General features: G+C 34.2%; 1 non-coding gene across 1 annotated transcript; it reads right to left on the bottom strand.

Annotated features, from left to right (window-relative positions):
- Nucleotides 1-9,542: 9,542 nt before the first annotated feature.
- LOC121228727 (small nucleolar RNA R71) lies at nt 9,543-9,649 on the bottom strand. Its single transcript, XR_005926302.1, has one exon. It is a non-coding gene; the product is annotated as a small nucleolar RNA R71 (small nucleolar RNA).
- Nucleotides 9,650-10,200: the final 551 nt, after the last annotated feature.

Genomic DNA, 10,200 nt, shown 5'->3' with positions numbered 1-10,200 from the left:
ATTTCATGTCCATTTTTGTCCAAAAAATTATCCAATGGTCTAATTATCATTTAAGGGCCTCCAATTTAAAATTTCATAACAATTAGACACCTCTAACATGTAGAACTCAATTTTTGCACCTTTTACAATTTAGTCCTTTTAACCAAATTAAGTGCCCAAATGTCAAAATTTTTGAACGAAATTTTCACGAAATCATCCTGTGAAATTCTAAACCATAAAAATATAATAAAAACAAATTTTGCTGTGTCGGATTTGTGGTCCTGAAACCACTATTTCGATTATTTCCTCGAAAATCTTACCAGAAGAGTGGTTCAGTTTTCACATAAACTCCACTATCTCATAATCATTGCTGAAAAACTTTTACTCAGGCTATGTTTAATACTTAGCTCTTTAATTTCTCATACTAAAGTCATGAACAATTCTGTGTTATACGACGCATCAATCGAATCTTTGACTTCTATCAGAGAATTCATGTACACAAGTGTCAAACCCATACCGTCATAGAATATATATATACACATCATACTTGAACCCTCTCGGATACAAATGGCGTAGCCAGCCCGATCATCATGGCCTTAAGTTCTCTATCATTTTATACAACCCGACAGTTTACTAATTCGACTTCTGGTCATCATTAAAATTCAGAGCCTCAATTAGCTTTTTCAATAATTCACGATATAAATCCCAGATCTCAATTCGATTAACCAAAAAATAGCATTTTAAGAAATTCAATAATCTCAAAGATACTTAATCCCATAAGTCTGATGAGCGGAAATTCAATACTTACCAACATGATTTGCAGATTCATCAATTACTTAACAACAAGTCACATAACATCTTTCTCTTTCAAAGATAGGAATATTCCTGATATGAAATCTATAGTAATCTCATTCTCAGAGATCATACCATAACTATCGTATCATCCTTTAGCAATTCAAGTCAGTTACACTATCTCAATTTAAGTCTTTCTATGATAGCAGATGCTTTAAGCTATCACACTGCCCTTCTTGTCTTAAAACACATCACTAAAAATTGAGAAGTCTTTGCTCAATGTAGACTAACCCAGTTCAAAGGCTTTGGTTAACAATATTCTCGTATATTCAAATCGTTACCAACATATAGTAGACCATTCAACTTTCACAAGACGAAAACTTTATCATTCAAAGAAACTTTAAATCGTATCAAAGTCTTCTAAGATATATACACTTTCATTCAGACTATCTGTCTTTTACCCGGAGAGATAAAATCTTATTCTCAGACCTGGGAAAAAATTTTGGACATAAATATCCCATTAAATCTTTCAAACAATAACCTATACAAACTGAACAATCAAGTCGGTCTCAATTATTACTTGATAAAGTTTCAGGAAATCCTTCTTTTCAGATGACAAAATGATTTAACATGTAATCATGCAAAATCCACTCATCATACTAATCAAAGTCCATTTCAATTGCATTAGCTCAAGGTAGTATAAATGTTCCCAATCGAAGGCATTAACTTGATTAACTTTCTTGAGAAAAGAAATCCATCATACAAGCTGATACTAGCAATTTCACCACTTATGCCTTTGCCGATGTCAAATCCTCCATGAAGATTTAAAGAAATCCAAATACTAGAATTACCACATTACTATAATCAAACCAGAAGCACAGTCACACTTGAAATGATTATCACAACTGAAGAACACACTGTAGAATGAGCCGTGATTGATAAATTCTGGAATATAGATAACAAGACAACCAGGATTAAGAAGTCCAAGATAGAGAAATCCAAGATAAAGAAATCTAAGATACAATATCATAATGAAAGAACCAGAACAAAGCTCATAAGAAAATATGGAAGATTTTGATAATTTCCTAGAGGAAAGAAGTCCAGAAGAATACATCATTCAAGCCCACTAGAATTAAATACAACAAGGATAATGTACCTTCCCATATATATATATCGAATAGAGCATTCATTAGAAGGAACAAAATCATAACATCAGGTACATTATCTCATAAAATCCCAACAGACGGAACGTAATAGAATACTAGAGGGAAAATAGAGCAATACAGATTATATACCTATCAAACTATCAATACTTTCATCTTATTCCAAGATTAGAAAACATTTTCACTCAATAACAATTTATCTGAAAATAGATAGCCCCAGTAATACTTCCGAGAGTAAATGAACTCATAGAGTACCTCAAGAGAGACAGTCATAATCTGCTTACTATAATTACCACATTCAAATATCTTACATTTCAAGATTTATTCCTCCAACTATTTCTGTTATTACAAATCCACATTATGATTTTCATTGAAGAAGATTGGTTCTGAAGAAATTTCAGTTAGTAAGTTTCTTGACGTCTCACTTTACTAACTCTGTCTTTACTTATCAATCCAATTAATCTCTGATCATAGTTATAATCATTCTACAGCTGAACTCTTTGGTCTTATACTTGTGAGCTTATTCAACACTGATCTTATAAAATCCTTCACAAAACACCACTCTAGTAAGGGGGTGGGGTCGTAAGGTCCCTAACTTATCTCTCATACACATATACATATAACACTGTTTCATCATCATAGAAACATTTTCACAAACATATCATCCACTTCTGGAAAATTATTATTCACACCTGTATGGCACGAACCTTCCAATTATCTTATTTAAACTAGTGCATTTATGCATGCATTCTATGGATTCTGAATAACTTTACTTATCCCACTCATTTGATCAAACAAGCCATGCATATAACACCTTATGAGGGCCAAACAAACATGGATAAGTATGTCACAATTAAAGCTTTTATCTTACACATTATCCTACATATATCATTACCATCATATAACTCAATTCAATCAATTTTAGCACATTTACTTAAACTATACGAGTTTGCCCATTATAATTATCCAAACAAGTATACACGAACATTTGTTCCATCAATAAGGTTGGTGAGTTACCCAAATACATACATTCGCTTGAGCAAATCGATCATATGTATCATAGAACTATCAACTCAACATAGATAAGCTTATCATAATGTATTCCTTTATCTCATTTAAAAATATCATTGCAATCCATCAACATTCAATGTTCAATCGGGACAATGACATTTTATTTGTATCATGTTATTATGAACCTATTATTAATACCTTTATGAATTTCTATTTGTCACATTCACTTAATCAAGTAAATCAAGTGCATAACATCATATGAATATCAAACAAGCATAGGTACTCATCACAACATGAACTTTCATTTCACATGTTATCACGTACATATCATGAATTTTTATTCATACTTTTCTGAGTTTAGGCTCATCATAACAGTACTTTACCCGAATGCCTTAGCTTCGCATCGAAAATGGTCGGTATAGCTCGGTTGGATAGCACCTTTATCCAAAAAGAATGGTTCACATTCACATCGGGAGACATCACACTATCATGGATTTGTGGCATGTATAGCTAGACTCTCATACATGCTGGGTTAGTCTGAGAACCGAGTAAACCATGGCTCTGATACCACTAAATGTAACACCCCTTATCCGTATCTGATGTCGGGACAGGGTTCGAGGCGTTACCGGACTTAAATATTCACAAACATGCAAAACCGGGCCATAAAATTTGATTTAAATTAAAAATATTCAATCACATACACAATGTCCCTTACACGAGTTACCGAGGCTCTAAACATGCATTAAGGCGGTTTGGGACTAAATCAAGACTTTAGAAAGTTTTGGGGAAACTTAGAATAATTTTCCTAAAATAGGGTCACAAGCCCGTGTGGACACAAGGACACTCCTATGTGTCTCCAACACGCCTGCGTCCTCAGGCCGTGTAACTCTCTATTTATAACTTCAGCAAAACAAATTTAACCACACGGTCAGGCCACACGCCCGTGTGCTACGCTGTGTCCTCCACACGGTTGAGACACATGGCCGTTTCTCTGCCCGTGTGAGTAGTACTTAGGCTATTCTCCAAGCCTTTTGTTACCATTAATCCCTCACATCTTTACACACATCAAAGATATACATCATTGGATCATTTTAATAATTTAACATACTTCACTAAGGTATATTCTTAACTTTAACACGCTATCATTCACTTATTCCACGTACTCATAAAATATCAAATCTAGACACAACAATTCTATATTCATTGACCTTATCATTTGATGACCACTTTTACCAAACCTTCATAACCATCAATTTATCAAGTAGCTTCAATCAACATCAAGGATTCATGTTCAAAAGCTTCAATCAACATCAAGTATTCAAGTTCAAACATTATCAACTTATTTCCATATTATACATTTACCATGTGGCTATGACCATTTCGATCGGTCAACAAGCACCCATCATGCATATATGTCATAATACGAACCATACATATCCCACAAGCATAAACACATCATCGCATCACAAGCATTAGAACTTATCATGGATAATTAGGCTTACAAGCCATAATCATTACAAGCCACATCTCATAGCTATATACAATGAATCAATATAAGCCAATACATATGGCTAATCATAACAACATCTATCATAAAACTAAGTCTCTATACATGCCACTCACATGAAGACATTAAGATTCATCAATACTCCAAAGGAGGTAGCTTGATAGTGTGAGATTTCCTCCGACGATCTCCAACCCCTAACTAACTTTTCAACACTAAAGAAATGGAAATGAGGGAGTAAGCTTAAAGCTTACTAATTCCATATGAAAATGGTAAGCAAATTATCAACATGATTCCATGGAAATATAATCATAATTACACTTTTACTTATTTTCTGGTCATGCTGTTTTCTCGAGTCAAAGTTACTAAATTATTTATATCTGGAGCTACGAAACTCCAAATTAAGATTTGTAAATTTTCCTTGAACCTAGACTCATATATATTTTTACCAAAAAATTTCCAGAATTTTTGGTCTAGCCAATAAGTACAGTTTATTCTCTAAATTTACCCCTATTCTGCTGCTTGACAGCTTCGACCTTTCTTTACTAAAAATCGATTATCTCAAACTACGGGTTTTGATTAATGTTCCTGTCTATTTCTCTTGAAAATAGACTCATAAATAATTTAGTAATATTAATCGTAGACCATAATCATTTTTTTACAATATTTAGTGATTTTCCAAATTTGAGACAATGGAGCCCGAAATCACTCTGACTCTGTCTCACAAAAGTTCAAATATCTCATAATATGAAACTCTTTTGCTTACACCATTTCTTCTATGTGAAACTAGATTCAATAAGATTTAATCTCATATCTTATTTAGTCTCTAATTCAATTTATACAATGTTTGGTGGATTTTCAACGTCACACAACTACTAATGTCCAACACTGTCTTAGTGCAATATAATGGTAACTATCATAAGTTCATTTTCAACTAATCATGAACATACCATTTCATGGATTTCATGTTCAATTTCATAAAGACATAATAACATAAGCATAAAGATTATTCATAATTCAAACCCTTTTGGCTTACTCATCATATACACATATATACTTGCTCATCATAAATCAATCTTTACCAAGGCATTATTCATAAGTTTAGCATACGTACCTGTACTCATCGTAGTGTATCATATAACCATACCTTTTTAACATGCTCTCCTTGAGACTTTCATCACATTCATTACATTACCCCTTGAACAATAGGAATACTATTGGATACGTGGAAACTTGCACCTAAGTGCCACATATACATACATACCCAAAGCTACCTCATAACATGTATACATCCATAATGAACTCGGACCTCTCAACGAGCTCGGATGCTCGCATCCATAATGCACTCAGACCTCTCAATGAGCTCGGATGCCGCATAGATCACAAACTTGGACCACTCAAAAAGTTTGGATTCTCACATATATCACGAACTTGGACTGCTCAACGAGCTCAGATTTTTAAATTCCTAGTGACATGTCACTTGTATCCTAAACTATTCCTAAGGTTCAAAAGGGGTTTTTCTCATTGCACATAGCATCTTCATCGTACTTGTTCGCATTGTCATGGATAACGATCGTAATATCATTCATGCTTACAAATTCACCATTCTCATATTCATGAAATAATTATGGCATTATTCATAATAACATTTAGGCATTTGTCACATAATACAATCATCATACCAACTATATAAATATTCACCTCATAATGTTAACATACCAATTTAAATTCAAGCATAAACAATGATATTATTGCATTATTATTGACATACGAACTTACCTCGAATGCGAGCACGGCTATATATTCTGATTTAGTCCATAGTCTCATTCATTTCCAATCTATGCCAGAATCTCAATTTCCTTGATCTATAATATCACATTTAGCTTACTAATTAGTCACATTCTTCATATGGGTCCAAAACTCATATTTTTACAAATTTGCATTTTGACCCCTAAACTTTCACATATTTGCACTTTTTTCCCAAGGCTCGTAAAATGATTTTTATCCAATTTCCTTGCATTTTAAGCCTAGCCAAATCATTTTCATAACTATAGCAGCCCTTAATTTCCACTAAATCACACTTTTATGATAAATTTTGTAACTTTTGTAAGACAGTCCTTTTTTGACATTTTCACCGAAAATCACTTAGTAAAAGTCGTTTATTACACACCGAGCATTCATTTTCTACCATTATACATCAAAACACATGCATGTCATCCATGGGTAAATTATTAAACACAAACCCTACCCTAAAATATGGGTAGAAATGAGTAGATCTTGTTACGAGGATTTCAAAAACATAAATATCATTTAAAACAAGGCTAGAACGGACTTACAATCGAGCTTGGAAGCTTGAAAAATCCTAGATATGTCTTCTCCATGTAATTTTCGGCCATGGGGTAGAAGATGGACAAAAAGTGGCTTTTAATTTTGTTTTTAATTCATTTTAATTACTAGATTACCAAAATGCCCTTAACTTAAAAATATTCTATTTCACCCATTTCATATCAATTTTTGTCCAAAAAATTATCCAATTATCTAATTACCATTTAAGGGCCTCCAATTTAAAATTCCATATCAATTAGACACCTTTAACATGTAGAACTCAACTTTTGCACTTTTTATGATTTAGTCCTTTTGACCAAATTGAATGCCCAAACATTAAAATTTTCGAACGAAATTTTCACGAAATCATCCCGTGAAATTATAGACCATAAAAATATAATGAAACCAAATTTTACTATGTCAAATTTGTGGTCCCGAAATCACTATTCTGACTAGGCGCTAATTCGGGATGTGTTACATACTAAGCATAAAATGCTTACTCCGTTTATTTTTCCCTATTTTATAGTGATTAAAGCTCATGAAGGTTGGAAGTTGGTTGGATCAGTCATCACATTATCGACTATCTCATTTTGGTATAAATAGAAATCTTATTTTGGTATAATGGCATAAATAAGCTTAGTTGTCCAATGATGGCTTGTAATGGTTGTCTTGTAACCTAGCCATTGGAGTGACTAATGATGGTTTAAGTTTGGCTATCCTAAAGTGATGTTTTGTGATAAACCGTAATTTATACATATTTTTACCCCATGTTTCACGCATTTTATGGATGATTTCCCATTAGAATTGGTGAATTCGATGCTCCTAATGCTTTAATTTCATGTTTTATACTTAGGAGAGCATAGGAGAGCGAAAAGAATGAGAAACGGGCCAAAAATGGAAAAAATGGGCCAAAGTATGAAATCAACACAGCTTGGACTTCCTCACACGGGTAGACCACACGGCCATGTCAATTTGGCAAGCTCGAGCACGGCCTGAAGTAATTGCACACGGGCGTGTCCCTGCCGAGCCCAAGTTGAGTCCAATTCGGAAAAGGCTAATTTTGAGGGCTCTTAGGCATTCCAAAGCCTATAAATACACCCCAGAGGAGGAACAAAAGGGACACACAGGGAGGGAGTAAGAAATTACTCCGAGGAAGCCGATTGATCCATCTCAGAAGCTGGATTCATCATCAAGACTGAAGATCTCTCCTCAATTTCCCCTTCAAGAGTTTTGGGTTTTCTTTATGCTTTGTATTCTTTATTATTCTGAGATGTTTTCTTATTTAGTTATGAACTAAAACCCCTAAATACCTAAGGGGAAAGAAACCTAAGACGAATCTTGTTATTATTTTCTGAATTGTATGATAAATATTTAACTTGTTCTTAATTCTTGTTTTGATATCCCAGGATATTCATTCAAGATAAGCTCTTATTCAGAGGAGGAATAGACCCTGCCCAAGAGTACATTTGTCATAATTAAGCAGAGTTGTTTGTGCGCCTAGACATAGGGTGACAGGATTTTGCCGGATTAGGGTAAAACCTAATAAGGGGATCCATAGATTGAGTTAATGCAACCCTAGGGTGTTAATTAGAGAAAGGTCTCAATTATTCAATCTAGGGATTAGACGTTATTAGTCTTGAATAGGGAAAATAACATAACTTAGAGATCTCTACGGAACAAGTTAAACGAATAAATCGTCTGATTCGGGGCCAGAATAACAAGTACAGTCTAGGTGGATATTTCCTTAGGTATTGTCTTAATTCAATCGATTTTCCCAAAAGAAATTCCCCAATTCTATTCTCTGTGAGTTCTTAGTTTAGATAATTAGTTAGTTAAAATAAAACCTCTTTATTCTTAGGCTAGATAATAAAAAGACAGTCATTACTAGTACTTTTAGTTCCTTTGGGTTCGACAACCCAGTCTTACTAAAACTATACTACAGTTCGATAGGTACACTTGCCTACATCGTGAAAATAGTTAGTTTCAAGAACGATTAATTATAAATATTTAAAACCTATCACAAAATCACGCGATAAAGTTTTTGACGCTGTTGCCATGGAACTAAGATATTAGGAACGCTCAATTTTTATTACTTTAGCCATTTATTTTTCTTGCAATTTAATTTAATTTTCTTTTTTATTATTATTATTTATTAATTTACTATTTCCTTTCTCTTGGCAGGTTTTTATAGTTTATGACTAGAAGAAACCCGTCAGGACCACTACTTTTTGACAAAAAAATCGATCGCATAGTTCGTAGACATCAAAAAGAAATAAGGCGAAGCTTAAGATATACAGAGAACAAGCAAGAGGATGATACTCAACCCCCAACCGAAGAGATGGCTGAAAACCAAGACAATAAGCTACCTCCTGCAATTGCAGTTAATCAAAATCCTGCTCCACGCACTATGTATGATTATGCTAAACCTTCTTTAACAGGAATTGAATCGAGCATAGTTAGACCTGATGTAGTTGCAAATACTTTTGAACTAAAACCTAACTGTATTTAAATGATACAGCAATTTGTTCAGTTTAATGGGTTGTAGGATGAGGATCCCAACGCTCACTTAGCAAACTTCTTAGAACTATGCGATACATTTAAAATTAATGGTGTTTTTGATGATGACATTCGTCTTCAGTTATTCCCTTTTTTCATTGAGAAAAAAAGTTAAACAGTGGTTGGACTTCTTACCACGAGGGTCAATCACTGCTTGGGAACAAATGACCGAACAATTTCTACTAAAATATTTTTCGCCAGCTAAAACGGCTAAATTACGTAATGATATCTCTTCATTTGTGCAGATGGACTTAGAAACTCTTTACGATGCATGAGACAGATACAAAGACTTACTGAGAAGATGCCCTCACCATGGGTTACCGCTTTGGCTACAGGTTCAAACGTTCCATAATGGCCTGAATCATTCTACTCGAAAAATGGTTGACGCAGCTACTGGCGGAACCATCAATAATAAAACACCTGAAGATGCCTATGAGTTTATAGAGGAGATGTCACTGAATAACTATCAGTGGCAAGTCATGAGGACTAAGCCAACTAAAACAGCAGGCGTTTATAATGTTGATTCGGTTACTATGCTGTCAAACCAGGTAGAACTTCTAAATAAAAAGATTGATGGTTTACTTGGTTCTACTCAGGTACATCCAATAATGAGGTGCGAGACGAATGGAGAAGGAGGAGCATGCACAGAGTATCAACCCTTCAACCCTAGCATCGAGGAGGAACAATTCCAATATATGGTTAACTATAACTCTCGATCCTAAAATAACCCATATAGTAACACGTACAATGTAGGTTGGAGGAACCACCCCAATTTCTCGTGGGGCGGTCAAAGAAATCAAAGACCACAACATCCTCCGGGTTTTCAACAACCTCCCTATCAATAGGAAAAGAAGTTGAACCTTGAAGAGA

The sequence above is a fragment of the Gossypium hirsutum genome, chromosome A04 (genome assembly GCF_007990345.1).
Source record: "Gossypium hirsutum isolate 1008001.06 chromosome A04, Gossypium_hirsutum_v2.1, whole genome shotgun sequence".
NCBI lineage: Eukaryota > Viridiplantae > Streptophyta > Magnoliopsida > Malvales > Malvaceae > Gossypium > Gossypium hirsutum.
Note: the sequence above shows the minus strand (reverse complement) of the source record. Positions and strands in the feature narration are given on the sequence as shown.